Below are 27,881 nucleotides of genomic sequence, written 5' to 3'. Positions count from 1 at the left end.
ATTGATACAGCAGAGTAATCATAAAACAGAATGGTCGATAATTTCTTCGAACTATCGCCTTTCGGCCGCAGTTGTAATTTACGAGAATCTCAATTCACTGGCTTTTTACAACAGCCGTATTTAAAGGGTTAAAGGCCAAATAAATTATCATCGAGAAATATGATGAAGCAATGTAAGATTTTCGATCCTCATCTTTCGTTCAATTTTCAAACTGTTGGCATTTTCAATTCGTAAAACTCTTAAATCCTGAACTTGCGTTTGCTTTAAAGTCTCCGGAGACCTTCGATGCTTTTTCACGATCCTGTCCAACTTTCAATTCTCCTTCTTCAAACAGCTTGCGAATTTTATGCATTCGTCTCCTACAGCGCTGTACATTCCAACTTCCTTCTATTTCCCGAAAACTTTCGAACAGCCTTACGAAACAGAAAGATATCCACACGAGCTCATTCTTTTAACCAAGTTCCGAGAAGTTTCTTTTCCGTGGTTATTTACGATTCACGATGTAACCGGCGTCTAAATATTATGGTAAAAACTGCAATGAAATTCCAGTCGAAATTCCAGCTAGTATTATCAGAAACGTTCTATGATATTTAAATGAATTTATTGCCAGCAGATTGCGACATAGGGCACAGATGTACTCGTATGTATTGGAATCTGAGTTACATGGAATTTTCATTATGGTTCCGCGAAACAGGCGGAGAACGTTTCTCGTGGCGAATATTGCACTCGTGAGATTTATCGTTCTCGTGACAAGGACCTACCGCAACGCGCTACACGTTCCACTGGACCTGTCACGTTGTGGTTTAGCGTGCTGGCGAAGTCGTGTAAAGATCGAACGAGGGACTTCCTGTTGATCCGCGGGGAAGTTCCTTGAACCGGAGTTTTACTGTTGCAAACGCCACGTTTTCTTACGTTTAACAAGCTACGATATTCACGAAATTTTAGTCGATTAATAATTTGAAATCTCGTGAATCTTTGCATCTTCTGGTGTGAGTTTAATCGAATTGATGGCAGTAGAGATTTTTAGTCGATTATTATTCGAGTCTATAAAATAGATTTTCCTCGTTCACATTTGTTTGTTTATAGTAATTAGATGCAAAAAAAATTAGCGATAATGGAGCATGAAATTGAGGTTCTGTACAAACGTTTATCATGTCCGAATAATTAAATGTATAGAAATATTTGCAACGTCATTAGAAACTATCACGTACAATATTCAATGTTGTTTAAAAAATGTTGCTGTATTTATGTATGAGCATTGTTACTTCGACTACTTTTCCACAAGTTCTATGCATAAGCAGAAGAATAAATTATAAGTAAATACATTTGAATTGATTTTACCTCTTCAATAGAATTTTGATGAAATAATTCTTCTATAAATAAAACTTCAATTTTGAGTATTGTATGAAATTACTTTGATGAAATATCTGGATACGCGTTAGACAGAATTTTTTCTTTCTCTTAATTTAACTAGTCCATCGAGCTGCACTCGTTACAAAAAACGAATATAATAGGAAACTTGTATCGTTATCGTTCGCTTATGTCACATATTTCTACGAGTTATATCAGACGTAGGACTATTCCAGATTGATCTGAGTGACATTGATATGACAAATATTAATTATATTATCATATGAATTTTAAAATAATTCAGGATTCAATTTTATTTGGAAATCCCCAGTAAGAAATCTTATCATCCTTTGCTCGACGAAAAATTTCAGAGCATTCAAATTCATAGAATTATTTTTGAAAAAAATTTTATCATGATCTTTCAATGTTCTAACACATTTAGAACAATAATATGCAAATTACAGTAATAGTAAAATATATTTCCTTTGCTAATACAAATTCCAGTCAATTACTTCATTGGTCACCAATTTACGAACTGTCACGAGCAAATCAACAAGAGAATCGTAATTCTATCGAAAATTTTTATTTTCGTTAATACCGAGCTAAGAAAACTTTTGAGAAAATTAAATAAAAAAGAAAAAAAAATAAACCTCCACCGTGACAATGTGCCTTGGCACATTGCCGTGACCAGGATTCGAACCTGGGTTACTACGGCCACAACGTAGGGTCCTAACCACTAGACGATCACGGCTATTGGAGTATTATGTTTGGAACATTCTGGAAGGTCGATGATAGCTACCAGCAATGACCAAGTTGATCCATCAACCGTGAAGATCTTTCTACTCTGATACAATTGTGATTAATTCATTCATCTATAATTCAAACTGGCTGTAATTATATTAATCAAATTATATGCATATATATGTACGTACATTTATGATTTATGAATTCTAGAGACACAATGAGATTATTATGAAAGGAACGTAATATCGTTTTCACGTTAAGACTAACATTTATTATCGTCAAATATTTATGCGATCCCTTGTGATCCGAATATTATTAATACATTTTTCATTAACCGGTATCATAATGCAACATTTGCAATTATTATTTTTGTATTAAGAGCGAATTTGTACACAGCATTTTATAATCATAAATTCCGCAAAATGTGAATCAAATTGAAGAATTAACCTCTTACATATTTCTTTGATTTATTGGGTTGGCAACTAAGTGATTGCGGGTTTTTTCATTAGGTGGTAATGACAAAATCCGCAATCACTTAGTTGCCAACCCAATATATTACCTGTATCAACCGACTAAAGAATTTCTTACATTGCGCTAATGTTATAATTATTTTGTAAGCAACTGCAACGGTATCGATTGATGAAACTTTATAAAATGTTGAAAATATCGTTTGGAAATTAATGCAATGTAAAATTACTGTAATATAGCGAGTAGCTTATTAATCTCTTATCTGCACGCACTCGACTAGATAGAATGCAGAGACGATAATCGTTAGATAACGAGAACGCAGCTCATTTGTACGAATATTAGCAGCCCTTCACAGAATTTTTCGGATTATTTATTATCCAAAATAATAGTATAATGTAAGCGCAACGTGAAAAATTCTTTATTTTGTGTTAATACAGGTAATGTACACTAAACAAATATATCAGAACTAATGTTTCTTAATTCTTAAATTTGATTCACATTTATGGAATTTATGATTATAAAATGCTGTGTACAAAAATAACCAATGGTAAATATTGTGCAAGTAAACAGCCGCCTGGAACAGGTCAAGTTTCCCTTGGTTAATTAGAACCTCGCTGCCATTACGTGAATTATAATGAATTAATTGACGAAAAAGTAATTAAGGTCTTATGCAAATGCTAACATGGAGAGGGATCTTGAATCCACCAAATCGTCATTTGCTGATCAATAACGTTGATACTGGAATAAGATAAATGTTGTGATAAACGAAGTTTCCAATTATGGAGATTCTAGTATTAATAAATTAGGATATAATAGCATAATAACTATTGCCATATCGTTTATTCGATATTCAAATTAATAAACATTTATTAATTTGCTCGTTATTCTTTATTATATATCACTGGTTCTCTTTCATAACATTTCTTGTCATTCTTGTTTATTAAATTCTTCCCTTCTTAATTTTAAACATTTCTTTTAGCAAATAGAAGAGTTTGCAATTTTATTTCTCTTCTTTACAAAGTTGCAGAATTCCTGAGTTATCAAAATGTTAATCCTCTTTTCCTTGAATTTATGAACATTTTTCAAAGATTCCCGAGCTCTTCCCAAATTGCCAAACTGCTTTCCTACAAATTTTCTAGTCTCATATAAATTTTCAATTTCTTTCATTTAAAAGATGTCGATTCTCTTGGTTCATAAAATTTCCAAGCATCGAAATCTCAATATCCTCTCATTAAACTTAACAAAGACGTATTTTATTAAAAATTCAATAAAAAGATCGTATTCTTTACACGAGATCTTGTAGCGTAGACATTTTTCTTCGTCACCGTGTATATTATTAGCTACAGAATTACAAAACAGGAACCAACCACTACACGCACGTGCGACCAACACTTTGTTTAACCTGTTAATTGGTAAAAGGTAGAAACCCTTCCGCGGGATCAACGTGTCTTCCTGTCGAAAACGCGATGCGGAAACCCGGTCACGTTTCCTTGCCACGTGGACGGAAAAGATAAAGAGCGTCATAACGGAAAATCTGATGCCACGGAAACACCCCGGAAACGCGTGTAACAAGCAAATCCCAGTTAGCTTCTGACACGCTAATACCACGTGTGATCCTCAGAAGATCAGATTGTCATCCCCGAAACACTGTTTCTCTGTTCCCATTACCACCAGTTCTACGCTTCTGACAGTTTAAATCGATTTCTAGATGGTATGGCAACTTCATTATACTTTCTCAATGTAACTTTGAAATTTAACAAATATTTCGAAATGAGAAAAATTGTAAAATTATTTACGCGATAGGCCATCTTCCTTTCTTTTTTCACTTCTTCGTTGATGAAAATAATACAAGACACAAGTTTTCATTAATTCCAGTGTGCTAGTGTTATTAGTATAGCGACTATTATAATATGAAAAAATAACATCGTTGCATAATAATTCAAGATTACAACGACAATTTCAAGAAAATTTCATATCGATAGTATCCACTTCGTTTGATTTATTGAAGTCTTCGTTTGCATTTACTATCGTTTGATGTTAAATAATATCGTAAAATATATTCAACGTATTTTCGTAGCGCTATGATGCACTAAATGGTAATAAAAAATAGTCTTCAAAGATATAGGTAAGACAAATTATTTGAACAAAAGTTAATCAATGCAGAATTGCAAATAATTTTGGAATAAAGAGAGAAATTTTTGGAATAAAAAACAAAAATTATTTTCAGCCAGCCGATGCTAGTTTTGTTTTAATCTGTCAATGAAAATCCCATTGCGCAAGTATGTATATAATTGGATCGTATTTAAGCGTGAAAATACATGCCGGTCGGTCGTTAGCGAAGCACTGATACGTGAGCAACGCGATAAGCGTGTTTTTCCAGTGCATTTCGCGGCAGATAGAGGAAAGGCACGCAGAAGAGGTGACGGCCGCTCGTTAAATCGCGTTAACCTTCACCTTCTGAACATTGCGCTGCGAGCGATACCGATCTTAAGTTCGCGGCGTGGCGTTTCGTCGCCGCATTTACAGGGAACGTCGCACGTTAGATACGCCGATTAGGCAGAAAACAAATTGGTTGGTAATGCAGGTACAACGATGCTTCAGTGCATCGTTTTCTTGTGGTTTATTCATTACGTTATTGTTATAATTCCGTTGTGCGGTTGGTCGTAAACAGTTGGTCGTAAAAAACGAATAGAAAAGAAGAGGAAATTATTATTACAGGTTGAAGAGTATGGATATACAACAGCGTGTAAGAAATAAAATATCGTAAATAACGGTGTTTTCTTCGAAATAATGATGAACTTTTTTAAAGTTAAATAAGATTTTCGATGCGTTACAAATTTTTCTAAGACCTTAAGAAAATTCTTTTTCATTGTTTTAAAAATAGCCTGGGGAATTAGAAGCTGCGTGTTGTCTAGAATTATCGTAGAAATCGATTGGTGTAACAATTTGTTTTATCCAAATTGTTATAGAACTTGGTAACGTTTAATCAGAAATATCTTCTCTTTCAGTCTGTTTAGTGGAAGAATATTTCACAGAAGAGCGTTAAATATTTATTAAATATTTATATAGTCTGCTTTGATACTACTGCTTTGGATATATCGTACTGCGTATCAGGATATTAATGGATTTGCAAATGTACTTCGATCATGTGGTCAATGAGTAGTGGAGTATTGGAATATTCGCCATGCCAGGTACACAGAGATATTTCATTCAACGTAATCAAATATATATTTGTAAACACGCACACAGGAATTGGATACATTTCGCTGTTTTAATATTTGCAATTATTAAACCTTGAAATATTCGAAGAAGCAACGATCTAAGGCGTTACATGCAGCTAAAATCGAAGCTATATACATGCTGGAAATACTTTAATTAAGCATTTACTTCGCACTTCGAAGATACCATATCAAATCGATCGAGTGTTTACAATATCAGGCATTTGAAATATACGCGCAATTAAAACACAGGTACGAACCTGCGTTATCGATGTATCGGCATTTAAATAGGCTCCGTCGCCATTCTGAAAATTCTCCAATATAAAGATGTAAAATATATTAGCCAAGATATCCGGCTGTCAATTACCTATCAGAATTTCAGATACCGCGATATAGACCACGCACTCGTATAGTTGTATCCCTGTAAAATTCGAGACGCCTCAATTTGATAACGCTATCGAACTTAAAGCATTTCGCTTCGTTCTAGCCAACACCAATATCAACAGCGATTAACAACATTAAAAACAACAAGACGATGTTAAATTCAATCGATTTCTTCTGACTTTGAAATATCGATCCGCCGAGATCTTATATCTTTTCGAGATACTAGATAGCGGCACACCATCTACCGACTATTTATTCATCCGAGACGATGCTTGAGACGTTAATAGCGCTGAGTACAAGGACAAGGTACCGTAGTCAGAGGTGTGCGGCTGTTTGGGATCGCTGAGGCTCGCGAAAGCTTCCCTCGGGTTGCCTTGCACCGGCCACCTGTTAAAAAGCTTATCGAAATCGTAGGAAAAACGCTTGACGTTTTCAAGACATCCTCTACATCCTCGGGGCTGTTGCAGGACACAAAATTCATGGAATATCAGCGACGTACAAGCGAAGCGGAGACCCAAGGGAATGGACTGAATGTGGGAAATTATGAAACCGAGTGTTTCGTATAAATAGACGACAGGCTTGGGCATATTCTATTTGAAAAAGTGACGATTTGAGGCAATTAAATATATCGACTAATTTGTTATTTTGAGAACAACAGAGAAAAAGATTCACTTTGTGCTTGGGTATATTCCATATGAAAAAGTAACAATTTGAAGCAACGAAATATATCGACTAATTTGTTATTCTTATTTTGGAAACAACAGAGAAGAAGATTCACTTTGTGCTTGGGTATGTTCTATTTGAAAAAGTAACGATTTGAAGCAACGAAATATATCGACTAATTTGTTATTCTTATTTTGGAAGCAACAGAGAAAAAGATTCACTTTGTGTGGAAATGTAAATAGATGGTTTTCAAGTAATACCTGATCAGAGCGAATCAAATCAGTCGAATAAAACGTATAACAAGTAATAGGATTACCTGTTATTTTATTTGAACGAACTGACTTCTATTTGACCAGAGCAAATACTGAAATTTACAGTCCATGAATTTTTATAAGCCGAGCGCTGAAATAAAATTCTAGACGCCTGCCGGCGAGGTGTGCAATATATTGTTGGAATTCTGTAGAATAGATCTTAAAGAGTTGAATAGGTCCTGGCTAGCTAGCGCCAATGCCAGGTACTTAAGATTGTGGGCGTGTGCCCATAGCACTTGCACTTTTAGGTTCGATACAGACGAGTGGTTGGCGGCAAATTACCGCAGCGGCAGCGGGTTGGAAGAACAAGAAGAAGAAGAAAAAAAAGAAACGCCGTCCGAAGCGAAATCTTTCCAGCTACAAACAATACCTGGCATCGGTGCCAGCTAGCCAAGCTCTATTCAGCTCTTTAAGAAGATCCATTCATTGATGGACGTTCATTGACGAGCGAAATTATCCATTCGAGTGGTGAGAATAAGGAACACGTATGGGATTCTTCAAATTACTATGCTGGATAAATACATATATTATACAGTGATAATATCTTGTAATATTATAATGCCTTTACTATATAATACTATTTCGCTATTTTTTAATCTTTTCGCTATAAAATACTAGACACTTCCGGGATTATTTTACGAACTTTGGGAAGATATTCAATTTAGAAGATTATTAGGCGCGAGCTTTGCACTGAAAAGTATTTTTCTCACTAAATGTTCTCGCGTGATCGATTCGTAAAGCACGACGCATCAGGCATATTTAGAAAATAAATAATCGAGTATCATTAGGATAGTATCAAGTAGGAAAATAAAATACCAAGTACGAAAATGACGATAAGGATTCAAGGATAATCAATTTAATGATCGAGATAACGTTTCGACGAGGAGATATTCCTAATCCCACTATATACCATTCCTGTCAACTATACAAGTTCTTAATTCTCTAATTTATACATTGGTCGTTCTATTTTCAAAGAATTTGCAGGATTTAATGGTGAAAGTTCACGTATAATAAATTTCTCGCAATTTCTGGCCACAGTTACGTATATCTCATTGCAACGTCTCTAATAACGTTCCACTAAATTTCACAATCGCTGTTCCTCTATCCGATTTATTATCCCTGCCCGTTTATGCGAACAGTTCCATTTACGCGTGAGTATCGTGAGATTGCGCGATATCGGCGTGAATATCGCCATTTCACGGATACGCAGCAATTTAATCGACCAGCAATCCAGCAATCCGCCGATACCGCAGATCTACGTAACAAGCTCGTGATGCGATATATTAATCGCACGATCGATCATGTCTGCTCCTCCGCGAGTTAGGCTACCACCGATCAATGGGAAATCGTTAAACGTATTTATGGATTTTCCACGGGAACGATATTTCTGGGACACGATAACCTGACGTTATAACGTAATTAAAGCTTCACGTTCGTCGCGTCGAATCGCATCTATTTGATACACGCGGTATTCGTGCGTGAGACGCGCATCAGAAAGTTTAATTGGCCAATTCGAGCTTGGTTACGTTCAGGCGCTTAGATCCTTTATTTATCCGAACGTTTCACGGTTATATTCCGCGACACTCTCTTTAAAATGTTGTCTTCTCTGGTATACTGGGTGTTTCAGAATTTCTACTCGATAGTGTAGATTAAGCATGTTATTAACGAGCAAGATTTTGTATGTGTAATGATTGATAGAAGTATTCTTATATTACATTTTTACGAATATATTTCGTGCGTTGCACGACACTTTTTGAAATTTCGTTAGCGCTGTAAAGAGACACGGCTGTCATGATTATATCGGTAAAATTTGCAACCAATCCGAAAATGTATATAGAAGTCACAAGACATTGCAAACATACACTTGGCGAAAAATTAGCATAAACACTGTAACTACTGTATCAATAGGACGATAGTTTTAAACATATTATACAATCAGAACTGAAGATCGACTCACTAAATGTAGTGGTTTATTCATATAGCAAATAATCGATTGCTCCAACTCTGGTGATATTTGCCAAGTATATGCTTCTAGTAAATATTTTGTAAGTTCTATACACATTTCCAGATCTGTTTCTAATTTTACCAGCATAATCACGACAGCTGTGTCTCTTTACAGCGCTAACGAGACGCTTGAAAATGTTCTGCATAATATATAAATAAAGTGCTTTTACGACTAAGTAGCTACTGTAGCTTCATCAGACAAGAATTCTTTCCCTCATTATCTTGTACCATCTTCTACCTAATTAACCCACAATTGAAGATGTACAGCGATACAAGTAGCTCCAATACTCAAATTGTATTTATACAGAAAGAAAGGTATAGATCTCGTATTAGAAAATTGCATGGTTTATCATTGCAGATATATGAAATTATAGTACGTTTGGAAAAGTGATTGTGTTTGATCTTGAACTAGTTTCTGTAACTTTGCAACAAATTATTGCAGCAGCTTTATCGATTCTGGAACATCCTACACGCTCTCTCGCTGCCTGAGAACCGACATATAAATGAAAAACACCAACCATTTACCCGCAAGATACATAGTTAGCTCGGCAAATTTTTCAATTCTTTAACATTCTATACATATTGTAGCTTTCCGTCTGAGAACCACCGACCACAAAATATATATATTTACTGCAAACAGTTCCTTAACTTCCAAAACATCTTACAGACACTGCCGCTTTCTATTTGAAAACCACCGACAATTTACTCACAAAATATACAATTAGCGCAACAATTCCTTAAATTCCGAATTATCTAACTCAAATCTTTGTGGCTTGAAGGCTGCCGCCTTCTGTTTGAAGACCACCGTATAAATAAAAAACCTCGACCATTCGCAATTTACACGCTCGTCGGGTACGTAGTTGGCACAGCAACTCGTTGATTTCGGTTCTGAAACGTCTTATACACACACCGTTGCTCTCCGTTTGAAAATCACCGTATACATCTAAGTGGAAAACAGCAACCAGTTGCATTCGCATTAAAGCAATTTTACAATTTCCAGCCACAGCCGCTCGACTAATTTTATCCTTGCGAAGTCTCGAATATCTCAATTTCTCATGAGTTCGTATTTTCATAAGTTTAATATCAGCGCGAAGACACGTCTCAAAGTTGACGATTCGGTGTCGAGATATCGAGTTTCACTCTTGGCATAACGTAATAAAATGATAAAGTATGGCACTTGCTGTCTCTCGATATCCTCCAACGTTCTACCCTTTCGGCGTTGCAGTAAATTCAACCTCTAATTGGTCGGCCAGGTGACAGCAGGATCGCGGATTAGCTGTTTGAATGAGCTCGGATATCCTTGTATCGGTTGTCCTCGCTGCTTGAATAAATTAGCGACTTAAAAACGACGCAGATATCTGGTCTCGATATATCAGAGCCTCGATGCTTCAAGGCACAATGGATGCAAACGTGTCTGCCGAGATGTCGATATTCGACGATTGGCCTTTTACGTACAGCGTGGCCCGCTATATTTTGTACAATTTGTATATTCTGTTATTACTCGAAGGTTGTACTTTGCTTTTTATTTATTTTCCATAATCCTTGCCTTCCGGGATACGACGAATTTCCAGTTAGATTTCTCTTTGGCTGCGGCTCATGGTTTACCTTTCCAACCAACAAGCTTAACATATCTCGTACTTAACACGAAGCCTGTACGTTTTGCAAGACTGAAATAGCAATTTGAAATACGCATATAAGTAAACTGCGGATATTCATAGAATTTCATATTTTTATACATATGTAGAGGAATAAAAGAATGGAATTTAGAATTTACTCACGTCGATAGCTGCTATTTTATCGATAGCTCTGATAATACAATTATTGATAACTCCAATTGTAGATTGAATTATGTCTGCTGTTTACACATTCTTCGCAGTTCACAGTTCACAGTTCACAGTTTACAAATTCTTACCCTATCCATTTTTCAATACCATGTTGTTATTTAAACAGACCGTACTTTTTTCTGTATTAACGCGTATTAAAATCAAGGACATTACAGGGAATTGTATAGAAAAGAAAAGTATACAAATTATAATGCAATACGGTGTCTTAATGTAACGTTGAATATACAATAAAATAGCGTAAACATGAAAAACTAAACTACAAGAGAGGACAAAGAAAGGTTAATAGCGTTAGAGCAACGCTAAAAATAGGAAAATGTAAACAGGATTATTAAAGGTTGGCCATTATACGAGGTATAAAGCTGTTGAATTATGTACTCCTTAATAACTGTGAGATACTCAAAGTTAAAAATAAAGTTTCAATCTCTAGATGGGATTTTTTTTTTATTTATGAAAGAGAGCCGCCGTTTTCCCGGACCCTCTCTATGTTAGAAGGTACAAATTAGACTGTTCCCCTTTCACAACCCCTTTCTTTCGGTCTTGTGCGACGACAAGGAGCACAGCCTCCGAAAATATCCACGCGTTGCAATATGAAACCAGAAGTAACCAGCCGCAGGAACCTTCCATCTGGCGTTATTTTATAAACGCGTGTATGTACATTTTTTCTCACATTCTCGAATATCCTTGTTCTTGATATATAATGTATCGTTATAAATAAATCGAAAAATGAATACGTAGATACTTTATAGGTATTACAATACAAAAATAAAAGTATAGTAAAATTTCCTTGATCTTAATGAAGAGTAATTTTGTAACGAAATTAGAATTAATCAAATTAATTCTCAGTCCACTTTCATGAATTAAGCTTTCATTTTCTTCAGTGACCAATTGGCAATGATACCTGCCCCAACTTAGTATTTAATTATCTGTTCCATAACAAAACATGCTCTTCGTATTCCATAATAAAATATTCCACGAAATAGATAAGAAAGTACTGGTCAAACCAAATCCCAATCACTCCAAACCCAACATTTCCTAGATACGTGCCATTTGTACTATTAATAACGTTGTTTATAACACTTCGTAGGTATAACCATTTGTAACATTAACCCTATCATTCATAGTCGTCCGGCAAGCATTATCATCTGTGGTACGAAGCCTATTATTCACAGTCGCTTCATCGATATTATCGTGCGCGATATTAACACTATTATTTATACTGTCCTCGTGCACCGAGTACGATCACCTCTGAAGTCTTCTTTATACGCTTCCACTATGATCATTTTTCTTGTCCGCCTCCTCTTCCATTTGTCATGTCTATCTAACGTCTGATCAAAAAATCGGAAAATCTCGATATAAAATTGCAGCGTAGGTATATCCACGTTCCTCCTCCTGCCGAAACAGAATTCTGCGCGATAACAGCGAATTATTTCTCACGAGTGACAGCTGTTCATTTAAAAAGGGGGTAACATTCAATTCATCACGCGATATCGACTATACGATTGAATAAATAATTAATCGGATGAAATAGCGCCGCTGGACGAGCATTACGATCGCCGTATGAATTATCGGCGAATCGCACGATACCTTCTATTACGCGACGCGATCTCGCGGCTAGCTACGTGGAATATGATAATGATACACGAGGCGTCGTAAATCCGCTCGATCGCCGAAGGCTGACCATCTATTTCTAAGCCTTTATTAGCCCTCTCATCTTTTTCGATGCGCGACGCCACGCCTGTAAGCTACTCGCGACACACACACACAGGCGTACGTACGACCGACCACGTTTTAACGATCTCTCGAGGGACTGAACGGCATCTAACCGAGGGTACTACTATACACTTTGAAAAAGTTTAACGAGTTTGATTATGGCCAATTGCTGAGAATCAATGAACTTGTTGGTCTTCGGAAGAAATGGATTTTTCTGACGTTCGTTGTGAACGACGAGAGAAAAAGTGGCATTGCCCAGGTGGAAATTGAATTTGATTAGCTTTACCATCGAGCCTGTCCAACTCTTCTTTTTCAAATATGCTCGTGTCCGAGTTACTTCAACGCCATGGAAAGATGAACTTACGGACGACGTGAGTTATCGCTTTAGCAACGAATTATACTTGTTTGGCGGAGATTGGTGTTCCAATGAAACGGGATTTTAATAGAATACAATTCAAGGTATAGTGGATTCATCGGATTGGCTGTGGTAGCGATCTGGTTGAATTATTCTTTTCGAGATGCGCTAGTTTTCCAGTCACTTCAATGGGGGTAGAAAAATGAATTTACCGGTGATGAGTTGGAGCTTCCGAGGGATGAATTATTTTTTCTGGGAGAAATTTGTTTTCCCAATCAAACGGAATTTAATAGATAGACTATAGTGGGTTCATCGAGTTAGGAATCGAATCGGATTAGCTTTAGCGGCGATTTATTAGATTGCCCGAAAAGTTGACGAAAGAAAGACGCTTTTCAGGCAATCTAATAGTTGCGTTGCTCTTTTTCAAATATTCTAATTTTCGAGAGCAAACTTATTGGCGACCAGTCAAGTTACTTTTCCTGGAAGATTTTCGTCGGAAATGGGGTTTGATGCAGTGGGAAATGTAATGGATTCCTCAAATTAGAAGTAGAATTGCATTAGCTTTGGTGATGAATTATTCCTTTTGGGAGACGCTAATTTTCAAGTTGCTGAATTGGATTAGCTTTGGTAATGAGTTACTCTTTTTCAGATATGCTACTTTTCAAGTTACTCGTTTGAGCGTAATAGAGAAGTCAGTTTATTGGGTGAGAAATGAATTACTGTTTGACCAATTGGTCTTCCAGTTGATAGAATGTAGTAGAAAATACGTTTTTATAAAAGATATTTGACGATTTAGAAATAAAGAATGATTCACATTAAAGTGACTAGAGAGAGAGCAACATCTGTTTGCCTTTTGCAATTACAGAGAACGACATGGGAACTTCAAAACGGTGAAGTTTAAGCTTTTTTTCATTGAAATTATGGAATCTTTTAGAATAACATGAAACATAAACGAGGAAGGTACGAGGAAACTACAGATGCTTCTCACATGTGCAACGCCCAATGCGCAATATTAAACCAACTGTTACGTTCGATGCAAAGGGCTTTTCTTAAAATGTTCGAAGGAAGAACTTCGAACGAATTGAAAGAAGTAACGATCAAAACGAAAAATAAAGGAAACAAGAAAATAATATATCAAAAGAAAAACAAATATCCCATAAAAAAATGGAAGAAGCTTTAGACATCGAGAAACAGAGAAAGGAGATGACTAGATTGACTTTATGTAACACGTATCTCTTATGGTGTCTTCTTCTAAATAATATCAATCAAACTTGTAAGATTATCAATATACCGGGTGGGACGATAATCTTATATAATTGTACGTGAAAAAATAAGAAGAAAATTTCACGCGACATTTTTTCATCTCAGGTTTTGTCTTCGAGAAGATCGACTTGCAAGATTTGACAAGTACATTTAAATTTGGTTAATTCGGAACCGCGCAAGAGCAAATAATCGATAGAGATTTCAACTACACTAAAAAATAAGTCGAAAATGTAGAACGAGATTTTTTCATAAGATGTTTCGTTTTCGAGAAAAATAAATTTGAAAATGTATGGCGTACACATCAGACACCAGTTCGTCTTCGCTGAAACACGTCCAACGCATTATTTTCTCGAAAACGAGGCCTTCAACGAAAACACTGTATTGTACGCTTTTGACTTATTCCCTCCTCTTATATGATAACCTCCTGCTGATTGTTTACTCATATCTAGCTGGTACTTTTTCACATCAAACTATACTAAACAAATCTTCAAACTCGATTTTCAAAAAAAAAAAAAAAAAAAACGACGCGTCGTATGTAAAAATATCATTCCCTATTTCCGACTTATTTTTTAGAATCACCCCTTGTACCACGATTACCACCCCACCCTGCCAATATTTATTACCAAACCGCATTATAGTCGAAAACCATGGAATATTGACAATATGTGTTATATGATAACCTGCTGCTGATTGTTTACTCATATCCAGCTGGTACTTTTTCACATCAAAGTATACTAAACAAATCTTCGAACTCGATTTTCCAAAAAAAAACGACGCGTCGTATGTAAAAATATTATTCCCTATTTCAAACTTATTTTTCACGTAGAATCACCCCTTGTACCACGATTACCGATATTTACTAACAAAGCACATTATCGTCGAAAACCATAGAATATTGACGATATCATTTTGAGAACACCCTAACGCTGATCAAGCTTGTGATCCGAAAACCGATCAAAGCACTTCCTAACAAAAGAAAATAAAAAGAAAGAAAGAAAGAAAAGGGAGGAAAGTAGATGGAAGAAGGAGTATAAATGGACGTTTACAGGAATTCTCGAAAATGAGATGTATATAGCCGTGGTTAGCAAAGGGGTTAAGGCCTAATCATAGATCGCGACTGAAGGCGAGTATCCAACCGTTATAACGAGTACCTCTTTTCTACGGTCGAATAGGAGGAGGGCCGGGTACCAGGCGAAGAAAGATCGAGGCTTCTGCAAATTTATTCGATTGCCGGCCACGACTAACTTCCACCATACCCGCATGCGGCCTCCTAACCCCCTATGGCGTTTATTTATCTCGAGTGCACCAGGCCTATCGTCCAATTTGCGCTCGCGAGCACACACGCGAGCACCGAGAATTTTCGCTCGTTACCGCCGCTACTATATCACGCCAGATATACTAATCTTTCGTCGGCCGACCCTACGTTGGTCAGTTCCTGGTATTCTCGTCTGCTTTTATATGTACATATATACTTTGTTGTGGTCTTTTTTCTGCCAGGTTTATATGGTGTTTTAGGGACGAGGAGCAGATGAAAGCATTTGGAGATCGCTGGTCGAGACGTTCACTGCCATGGTGGTCATCAGTGACGCATATTTTACTCGATTTCTTAGAATGATCAAAATAAGATCGATTTTATAAACCAATAAACTTTCTTCATAATGCGATGATGACTTACAGGGGATTCTCAAGCCGCAAATTCTACAAATTATAGGACTTTGAGGATATGTGAAGAATATATCGTAGTATCGTGGACGAGGGGCCTGGGGGGTGGTCGTTGCTGAGCATGTGCGTGCGTGGGGCTGAGACAAAAGATACGAGGCTAAGACAAAAGACAAGGGGTTGCTAAGGGACATAAACGAATTAACAGCAGTGTTAGTTGAGAAGCCAAAGACTGCGAATTGCGTTATCGAGATAGTGTTGCCAGCGTTGTCGAGAGACAGTCGAATCCGTGATGACGAGAATTGCGAATTAATTATCTAGTTGTCTTAATTATAATACGTTACTGTGATTAGTGTACGTTAAACAACCATCGTTTCCTGTTTAATCCATTCATTGTAAATAAACCAATCATAGTAGTCTAAGATACTACAATATGCAGGGTGGTTGGTAACTGGTGGTACAAGCGCAAAGGGGGTGATTCTACGCGAAAAAAGAAGTCGAAAATATAGAATAAAAATTTTTCGTTCGAGGCTTTGTTTTCGAGAAAATCGACTTTGAATTTGCGTGCGGTACGTTATAACGGATCTCACTGTAGATCGAAAAATTAAAAAAAAAATTTTTATTCCATATTTTCAACTTCTTTTTTCGCGTAGAATCACCCCCTTTCCGCTTGTACCACCAGTTACCAACCACCCTGTAGATAGATGTTTATTGCAATTGCAGTTGCCAGGGTATGAACGCACCATGAAAGACACGTTCCATGGAATGTACTTGGTTTATAATATCGTTTAGACATTCGACCATTCACGCCATACTCATATCGCATTCAGATCTGCATTTTACATAGTGTCATTGGTCTTGTTTCTTCTTATCTGCCTCCTCGCCTCACCTCTTGGTATTAACATTCATTAACATCCACATAGAATTACAGAGTATAACGAGAAATTTGAAAAAGGTACAAATAAACGAGCCAGGGAACGCAAATATCGTGCAATTTTTTTTCTGCTTAAATTCACCCCAAGAGGGTGAAAGTGAACTCTGAAATTTCCAATTTTGCGCCATATCTCACGGTCTGTAAGAGATAGAAAAAAAGTTCTCAGTCGTAAGTTGCTGCTTCCATCATCGGGGCTGTCTTTTGGTAAAAAATTGATCACTTTTATGGCGAGATATAACGCAAAATTGAACAGCAGCCGGATTTTCAAGAAATTACACAGTACACGTATGTCCTGAAAGTTTGACGAATCTTCTCTTCGACGATCTTCTCTTGTTAGACGACATTCTCGGAAAAAGTGAACTATTGCAATACGACGTAACATTTTGCAAAACTTAAATCCTATGGTATCGCGCATTTCGGGGCAAAATATAGAAAATTATTGTGTTACACAGTTAGTTACTCAGATGCTGGATCGACTACGCTACCCTCCGTCTGACCCTGCAGGTCATCTCCACGGCGACTAATTTTAACATTGTCGCGCGATCTATTTGCGAATCTCTAGCACCCAATCCTATTATTCACACCACACCACCACCATTATGTTGCTCACCCTAAGTTCGATTTTCAACGACACTTGACACTGTTTTCAGTGCCCAACCCTAAAACGTGTCTAACTGGTCGCACTCGTAAATCTCTAACAATACTGCAGCATCCACTACGACCAAAATCGTCAGTCCAATCTATGTATCGCTGATTGAGTGAAAACCTCGCTGATGAATCGCAAAGCTCGACCGAATTTAAGGCGTCGACCCTTACAGTCAGAATGTAATCCTGACAATTTGTGTTAGTTCTTAAATTACAAAAAATACAAAAATAATTCCAAAAGTACAAAAAATAATTCCAGTCCTCCGTGTTTGAATGTCCCATTATCTGTAACCTTCTTCAATTATCACTTATCAATTGTCATTACATCAATTGTCAATACAAAAGCGTGACTGTGCTTCTAAAGTCTGAGACTTTGGTATATCGAATAAATAGATCTTCAAGGATTAAGTAAATCCATCTGGAACTAGTAAAAAAAAAAAAAAAAAAATGTAGGCAGGAAAGCAAATAGAATCATTGAAACATCGCGATATCTGGCTACTTCAATTTTGCAGATTCATGAAACGATTGTTCTCGACTCGTGCTCGCGAAGTAAGAGAGACTTCCGATAGAAGCGACAATCAGACACGGCCAATTGTTTCTTCGTTTCAGGAAACACTCGTGCACGGGTGGTGGTGATCTATGGGGTCAAGGGTCGTCAACCTCCAGAAAGTACGTACGCGTCGTTGGATGATAGAGTGACAGTCATTATGTTAAATGGCAATCAGAATAATGCCGTCATCAGCGTTCGTACTAGGCAATAACTATAATACTGTCATTGCGGACACTCCCGCGTAATCTTGGCTTTTCATTGGCCACTACCGGGTAGCGCTGCCAAAATTGTATCGCTTTTCCAAGATGCTAACACGCGCGTATTCTTCTTCTATCTTCATCCTCTTCAGCTCGATCGTAATCTCAAAAGATACAACGAGCGAGCGTTTTCCATCGAATGAATCTTACAGCGAATATTTCTTCAAATTATGGAATTGTTATTCGCGCGAAGCAACTGTCGCGAGTAATGAAATGACTCGAGTAACTCTTTCAAGTATCAAGTAATTTAATTACGAACATAGATCCGACAGATACGAAATTCTTTCAAGGATGACTAACGAATGTTCTACACGTAGTTACATTTTGTACACGCGTTAGAATTTCTTGGAATAATAAAAAAGCGATAATAAATGGACTTACTCCTTATACATTTGTTCCCGAAGAATCATATTCTATTTGACGTTGTCTCTCGTCTGATGGATATTACTTTGCAAGTGCGTAAATCAATCAGCGTTGAAGACACCTGTTGCTGCTGCTGCATACATAATAACAACTATGATTTCCTATTCTAGGAATAAATTATTACCTGCTCAGCGATCTTTCTGCGAATAAATAACCAATGCTCTTACATCTATCGCGAATTAAACGGAATGGATTAAGATTTTCTTAATTTCACAAATTAAAGTAATAAAAAACAAATGGAAAACAAACCGTCCATTCAATTTTACATAGACAAATCCATACCAAGTACAAGCTCATTCTTAGGTCAATCGAATTTTCATCCGACCAACCATGGAATTTAATAAAATTAATTAACATCTGCTTACTTTATCCGCCAACGATATCAGCTAATCTGATCAACGTACAATTTACATAATTACGTTAATATCCTGGTACAGCATCGTACATTTCACGACTGGGTATCAGTTTGCGTTCCACATTTTTATATAAACATTGTACCTTCCTTTAATCGATTCTACGGTCGAGAAAATACCTGTAGCTTTTAATTACAACTTCCTAATTGGATTCGATGATCGTTAACGTTAGCCTAACACGAAATTCGCGGCTCCAATCAAATTCACCTCACGTATTCGTCTTCCACGTTGCAATTATCGTTGTCGATGATCTACGGCCAGTTAGCCATAGAAAACGGCTGGTAGATAACTGTATCTGCGGATATTTTGCGCGCATCAAAATTACTGTTACTCGTTCGTCATTCACCGATCGATTCCGAACGCGTGCATCGGCCATCGACGATCGTTTCGTATTCGTCACCACGAACGACAATTAACCGCTGCGATTAACCCTGTTTGGCAACTGCAACAAGACCTGCTGCAGCAGGTCGACCGTGGTCGTTCATTTTCTAGTTCTCATGGGAACGTCACATTATTCTTTGGTCAGCGTAGTTTCTTTAAAACTCCTTTGCGTCCGTCGTTTCAATATTTTCAGATCGATCGATAAGCTTCGTTACGATGATCGAGACGTTTACCGATAGGCAACTTCGTGTTTGTCGCTTTTCCGGAACGTAGGGAGTTGGAAAATAAATTTTGAAAATTTACTACCGCCACTTTAGCAATTTACGTTTATCGAAATCTTTTCGTTTCACGTTTAGGAAGCTGAAAAGTTGGGCAACTTTAGAAGCTTCATTTTGGAATGGTAATTTATATTCGTAGACACGGAAGCTTCTTAGGAGAGAAATTTCGAGAGCCGGGAAATTTGGAAGCTTGAGAAGTTTGGCATTGAAAATTGAACAAATTATACCTTCGCATAACTTTTATGTTCTCTTTTTAATTCACAGATTCTAAAGGTTTGATATTTGAAAGTATCTCGATACGCAAATGTTGATATGTTTCCGTCTAAAAATGTCGAAAATTAAGGATCCGAAATATCTTAGAAACGTGGTGCGAACAATTCGATGGCTAACACTAATATCAAGATCGAGGAATTTAGAATGTTAGAAACCTTGGAAATTTAGCGAGTCGAATAAACATCTGAATTTATGAAACTTTCGAAATTTTATTGAAGGAGAAACTGAGCGAATAAAATTATTTAAACATGCTGAAAAACAACAACGTAGAAGTAAACTCGGAGATAGCGAAGTTTCTCGCTTCCTTAATTCCTTTCGTAGCTATCTAAACAATTTTACATTACATCGGGACATATTTTTATTCGAAACATATTCGCCAAGAATTTTCATAACGTTCTACGTTTAAACGTGACAAGATTTGGTATAAACGAATAAAATAGTATTTATAACGATGCTCGGTATGTTGTATGTTACTTCATACTATAACAACTTCCTACTAACAGAAGATTTTATGAATATCAGATGCTGTTATAGCTCTCGTAACTAACCTAACCCGAGTTCTGCTGCGTAAGCCTGGCTAATGAATCCAACTATGTTACAAACTGCCGACAGAATATGCAAATTCATCTTAAAATAGGCAGAACAAAAAGTGCAGTTCGTTATGTCTAGCACGGCTGTTATAAGCTTATCTCGGCTTATTACGCTTATTACGAATGGCAAAATGAAATGAAAAAGAATTTTTTAATCAAACATTTTTATATCTGCCGACAAACTGTTGCTCGTTAACGAAACGAATGTTCAATCCATTAGAAAAAGAGAAGCTTAATCGTTTTCGCGATCTAAATCAAAAAGTGACAAATCAAAATTAAATCGCGAAAGATCGTGACCGACAATGGACGCTGTTCAACATCATTCATCTTGTTTCAAAGTTTCGAAAAACGATAACAGCACGTAATAAATTACTCTGTTAACTCGATCCAAGTCAGTTCTCATAGCGTTTCGCTTGCAGCGTACGATAAGAATAAAAATTTCCCAAGAGGAATGCGAACTGTTTTTAAATACCACAAGCATATGAGATTTATCAGAGTAACGGAATTTCAAATATCCAATCTTTGGACTTTTTCTAATATAAAATTTAGTATTGCACGAGGAGGTAGTCGGTGATCAATTATGGTAGAAACCAATAGTAAAATCTTCATCGAGAGAAAAATCCAGCTATTTATTTTTTCCCAATGAAACGTATTAATGTAAAAAAAGATCGAATCATTAAGATTTAATTGGTACCACGTGTGGAAATTCGCCAGCGGCAGATATAAATTAAACGCTATATTTCCAAGCTGAATTCTACTTGAATTTAGCCGAATGTGATCTAACATTTTGTTAATTAAATATCCCTGTGTTTCAATTTTTTCTACCAATAAATTTAACGTATTCTTACAACTTAAGAAAATAATCACAATTGTAAGGTAGACAGAAATTCGCCAGAAAACAAAATTTGAAATTTGCAATAGTCTAATACCCAACTGCTTGCTCATAAAATCTTCGTTGTCTTCCTAAAATCCATCCATCGCTTGTAATTGCTCTGACGAAACGTTAAGCAGCTACACACGGTCAAAGTCCGCCGTAAGAAACCGCAAGTACTAGAAACCAACTATCAGAAGTCACGGAAGATCGATCGAATTAATTGCGTGGTCGACTGTCAATTAACTAATTCTATTAGCGTGCGTCAAAGCGATATTTACGATGATTAATTGTAGACATAGACGACGGTACCGTTAATCGCGCGCATCGGCCACCAACGGTCGTTAAAGGCCCGTTCACAATCGCGTAGTTTCGCCGTGAAAGGAACGGCTCCGTGACGTGATACGCGCTTCGTAATTTCTATAGCAAGTATACGTAATACATCGCGGCACAGCTGCTTCCGGATGCGATCGGTCTCGCTGCCGGAAGTGCCGCCGCGTACATTTTTACGAGCACAATTTATGCACGTGCGCGGCGATTTATACGCGGCTCGTATTGCGCACGCGCACTCGCCGATTCGCGTTTTACGCGGCGATCAAGGGCGAGATTTTCCCGGGGAAACGCTTTATCGAAATGTTTAATAATAGGGAAAATGAAAAGATGATGGGATAAAGTAGGGAGCGGATAATGTTTATAATAACAGGCATGTAAATTTTAAGGCGGAAATTATGAGCAAAAAATATTACGAAAATGTATGTAAGATATATGTAGCGATAAAACGGAGAATTTCCTCGGAAGGAAATAAATAATATCGTAATATAATTTAAGGGTAGGTAGAATATTTAACAAGGGAGAAACAGGGAGATAATAATAAAATAGGAAGTGGATAATGTTTGTAATAGCGAGGATGTAAAGTTTTAGATGGGAATTACGAAGAAAATATTACGAAAATATATGTGATATATATGTAGCGATAAAACGGAGAATTTCCTCGGAAGGAAATAAATAATATCGTAATATAATTTAAGGGTAGATAGAATATTTAACAAGGAGGAAGATAAAGAGATAATAATAAAACAGAACGTGGATAATATTTATAATAATGAGAATGTACTAGTTTTAGGTGGAAATTAAACAAGGAACGTTATGGAAATATTATAACGACAAAATAAAAAATATTCTCTGTAGGAAATACTTGATGTTGTAATATGTGTAACACAGGGAATGCTATGTTTCATAAGGATGTGTTTAATAAGGACAGAAATAGGGAGATGATATAATAAAACAGAAAGTGGATAATGTTTGTAATAGCGAGGATGTAAAGTTTTAGATGGGAATTACGAAGAAAATATTACGAAAATATATGTGATATATATGTAGCGATAAAACAGAGAATTTCTTCGGAAGGAAATAAATAATATCGTAATACAATTTAAGGGTAAGTAGAATATTTAACAAGGAGGAAAATAAAGAGATAATAATAAAACAGAACGTGGATAATATTTATAATAATGAGAATGTACTAGTTTTAGGTGGAAATTAAACAAGGAACGTTATGGAAATATTATAACGACAAAATAAAAAATATTCTCTGTAGGAAATACGTGATGTTGTAATATGTGTAACACAGGGAATGCTATGTTTCATAAGGATGTGTTTAATAAGGAAAGAAGTAGGGAAATGATAATAAAATATGAAGTAAATAATATTTATAATAAGTACAGTGTGATCATATAGTCAGAGAATAAAGGAGACACATTAGAGAAAAATAATAAGAGAGAAAGAAATATTTCAAAACTGGATGGTATTCTAATTTAGTGGCACATGAGTCAACAGAAGATTCGAATCGGGAGAGACTCACATTTTTGTGCCTTGGAGTGTCAACGTTGTTTTGGTTTGCTAGGTTCAAAGGTAAACGAACTCCGGACAAAACATTATCGCCGTTATTTGTAATCGTCAATCGGAGTTACATTTAGACTTTTTGTACAATAATAACACCGGTTGATACAAATAGACGAACGTGCTCTTTAGGACGTTCATTATACCGAGTTATACAGTTGAATGGGCGTAAAGTTGAACACTAGCATTGAGCGAGCGATGATAACGACTATTTAAAGTGATTTTAATATACATTGACTATTACAATTTTATCACTTTAATAAAATAAATTTATCTCTTTAATAAACCAACACGTATAATAATCCACCTAACTAATATTAGATAGAGAGTGCGCGTTTCCTTTCTTTTTAGGTTTGTATTGTTTTAAAGTAGCGAATAGGATACATAAGAAAAAGAAAACAAGATATTATAGGTAAACCATAAATGGAAAATAATGAAGAAAAATAACGAGGACAACGCTCCCTTCGCGAAACCTCCCTTCTTTCGTTCGAAGAGCAACCCTGCGCGATTAATCATCGTTGAAAATAAGCTACCGTATGTACCGATGTACTTAACCACCGTGAAAACGGGGAAAAATTCCAACTGATCACAGATAGCTTGATAAATTGCTTCACGGAATACAATTCGACAATCTATTTCATGGTATTGTATTTAAATTCTATTCGTAATGTAAAGGGGGCAACACAATGCTTGAAATACGACATTGTTACATATCGATTGTTCGTTCGTTTATTATTAATCCTTCGGTATATTCTTTAAATTATTTTGTCGTTAGAGTGAATTAATTTGCTTTCAATTTTCTATCGACGATCATAGATCAACCATCGAATACTTCTTCCTAACACGCATGGTTGTACATTATCATCATTCTTTCTGTTCAAAGCCAATAATCAAACACACTGATTACATTTCTCTTCAATTTAGATCTTTCGCAATCCTTAAAATCAGTAGGCATCGAAACCATTGTATCAGTCTATAGTATCATTAAACGCTGTAATCGACGACCATAGTGCTATTTTTATACAGCTTCGTTGCTTTCTAATCTCTGAAACAATCATACGCCAATCTTAACCGTCGAAGCAATCCAAACCACGTGGATTATATGGCTTCTCAATTTAATTCCTTTCTAATCTACTAACCAACCATTAACATCAATCGTTCTTACATCTCAAACCATACGATCAACCATCATGAGGCTATTTCTATTTAGTTTCACTTCCTTTCAAAATTTCATACGATTAAGTAATTGACCGTCATATAAATCATCCACCAAATCATTCTTCTCCAAAGAGGAAAGTAAACTAATTCGCGAACATCAATTCTGAATTGATTGAAAATCAATTACTACAATTTTCCAATCTACCATACGATCATACACCATCGTCAAACCATCGACTACCGCGTCGATCATCATAAAATTTCTCTAATCAATTAACCTCTCAACATGCAAACGCGTCTGGCAAACGTTGTTCCATTCGTATTCGTTATTTTCAACGTTGACGTGTCCGAGACGCCACGAACAGTACATACTTTTGCGTTGAACCATATCAAATGGTATTTTTAGCGCTCATCGAGTCCTATTTCATTTATATGTCAAGGGGTTGAACAGTCGCGTATCAACCACCATAACGTTTCTATCTAGTCATCATTTCTACCTAATTTCAATCGTTCTCAATCTTTCACACAATCGAATCTATGATGAAATCTCAAACCTGCAATCTTTCGTACAATCCTAGTAATTACACGATCGGCTACTACAGAGCGTTCCATTTTTATTTAATTATCCCTCAATCTGCCAATCCTAAAATACGTCATGAAATGATCACAACATAATTAATCAATTTCTCAATTTTTGTTAATATGGGAATTTACATAGTTTCAAATGAAATTTTGGCCGAGCCTTTGGTAAGGTCAATGTCAAACATCTTTTTAAAACATTAGAAATTCCTTTCTGTCAAAGATATTATATTTTGCAGATATATAGAGCTCTTCCAACATAGAAACACTTTGAGATTCCTCTGTCGTATTCTAGTTAGACCAATATTGCGACGTGGATCCATAATCTGAGCAACATGCTTTAGCAATCATGTTGCATCGCTTGGAAGGGTTTGGCACAGGTGTTCACGTACAGTTATCATGCCTTTTACATGCAATGATTATCGAGCCATAATGTTTACTCTTGGTCTTACGTCACTGGAATGTAGAAGAATAGCTCACTGCATCCTGTTTGCTCACAGAGTGTTCAATGGCCTTAAATGTGAACATTGCGCTGAAATAATCGAGTATTTCAAAATGAATGTCTATTAGAAACTTACGACGTTACAATCTTCTGTATGTACAGTCTCAGAGTACATCGCTTGGGTATCTTACCGGACTCAACCGCATTGCCTTAAATATCAACAATCTATTGTTATATCTTCTCAAACTTGTCGAGCAATTAGGAACTTTGTATACCGTGCTTAATCCTAGTTCGTAATGAAATCGTAACTTACATCGCCTAATTCAATATTGAATATTCTAGTCTGTCTAACTATCAAAGATCTGCATATCTCTCATAAATAGTTTCGACGTATCTCTCAGAGTTCTCGCAGGGCATTCAGTTTCCTGTAAGTCTTCAGTTCTTTCCTCGACTTGTAAAACCTAATCTTCACCGAAACACAGCCTAGAAGCGGACCAAAGACGTAGCTACGTAGGGAAGAAAACCGCACGAAAATCGGTTCAACGGTTCCCGAGCTACAAGGTAGCAAAGAAGCAAACAGACAGACAGACAGACGTTGCGTTTCAGATGACGTAGAGATGACACGTCTGGTCTTAAATTACATTGAGATTGACATTGAAATTGAAGAGCGAAATATAGAAACTCGGGGATCGAAGTATAGAAATTGGAGGACCGAAACGTACAAGTCCGTAGCTACAACGTCGTAGGTAGAAGACGGGGCTAAACACGAAATCCAACGAAACGAACGCGTCGCTTCCTCGCGTTTCCTCCGCTTGCCAGAACTCTAGGAAAAGATTAATCAGCGTCGTGCCGTCTTATCTCTTCGCCACGATAAACTCTACACGAGTACAAGTCCGTAACAATAAGAAACGAGTACCCAATTGCGAGTATCTCCTTTACGTTCACGGGAATCCCCATGAAACGCATAAAGGCGCAGCGGGGGAACTCGCGGATGGGTCAGGTGTTTTAGGGGGAATGGCGGTATTTAAGCGACTAAGAAACATTGGCCGCGGTAGCCGAGGGTGGAGAATAGGCGATGCCAGATGGACGAAAGGATAAGATTCTTTATGGTCGGAGATAGACAGATACAAACAGTTTCACGGTGAGTCGGTAACAAGCCGGCCGGTGATCGATGCGAGCGTCCTGCGATGATTTAACTATCCTCGCCGACGCGTCGGAAAATAAATGCTGAATTACTAGCAATGCAACGTGTTAAGCCCCGTTCACACCTGGCGGATCTTCGTGGATATGAATGGTGAAGAGCCAATCCGATTTTGTTCGATTCCATCGTGATTCTATGTCGAACTAGATTCCAAATTACATTTGTGTAAGTTTCTTTTATTTGTAGCATACAACATTATACTTTAACCGGTTATTAAACAACGAAATGATAAACATACATATATATTTGTTTTTGGTGAAATTAGTTAGAATTTTAATGTTGTTGCTTCGTTACTGTTATTTTAATGTAATTACTGTCGTATCGATAAGGAAAGTCGTTATGCAGGTTCATGGTTTCGTCCATTTAAGGAAAGTTGGTTAAAATACGCGAAGAAGAGCTGCATGCGATAGGATGCAGGTCTTGAGAGTCAGCAAGAATCGCAGTCTTTATTACGCGGTTCGAAACAAAAAGAAAATAAATCAAAGATAGAGAAAGTACGAGAAAAGCAAAAGCAGGATTGCACGTGCAACGCCTGGCTCGCTCGATTTTTAACGTCGAAACGATCACATCGCCCGATTACGTCGCACCGCGCGTACGTTTTTCCAACAATCGTATTGTATCTTGTTTAGAAAAATATCGGATAAAAATGCGCTTTTACTGTCAGTAATTCGTAAACAAAAGCTTTTTACCGCAGTCAAGAAAGCATTTGATCTTGAAAGGGTTAGGAGCCTAAACGAGTCTTATGAAAATACGTCAACGTGGATGGCTCGTTGGATCGAAGAATTTCAAGTTACATTTCCTGAGTTCACTGAAATTATGAGACGTTGGAACACGATAACAGAACAAAGGAAGAGCGGTAAAAAAAGAATAAAGGGACTGGCGATTCAAAAGTATTGGGCGAGTAGAAAATTTCATTTCCAGGTAGATCAAACGCAACATTTCCATTTAACAAGTGTAAACGAGGCTTTACGTCGCTGCCTCTGGAAAAGCCCCGAGCGTAATGCAAGCTTATCT

General features: G+C 36.8%; 1 protein-coding gene and 1 non-coding gene across 3 annotated transcripts in view; both read right to left on the bottom strand.

The window, feature by feature from the left end:
- Nucleotides 1-27,881, bottom strand: part of Cog1 (conserved oligomeric Golgi complex subunit 1) — a 142,942-nt gene that overhangs the window by 75,643 nt on the left and 39,418 nt on the right. The gene's annotated exons all lie outside the window — the stretch shown is intronic.
- Nucleotides 2,030-2,101, bottom strand: TRNAH-GUG (transfer RNA histidin (anticodon GUG)). Its single transcript has one exon. It is a non-coding gene; the product is annotated as a tRNA-His (tRNA).

The sequence above is a fragment of the Bombus vancouverensis genome, chromosome 15 (assembly GCF_051014615.1).
Source record: "Bombus vancouverensis nearcticus chromosome 15, iyBomVanc1_principal, whole genome shotgun sequence".
In the NCBI taxonomy this organism is placed as follows: domain Eukaryota; kingdom Metazoa; phylum Arthropoda; class Insecta; order Hymenoptera; family Apidae; genus Bombus; species Bombus vancouverensis.
Note: the sequence above shows the minus strand (reverse complement) of the source record. Positions and strands in the feature narration are given on the sequence as shown.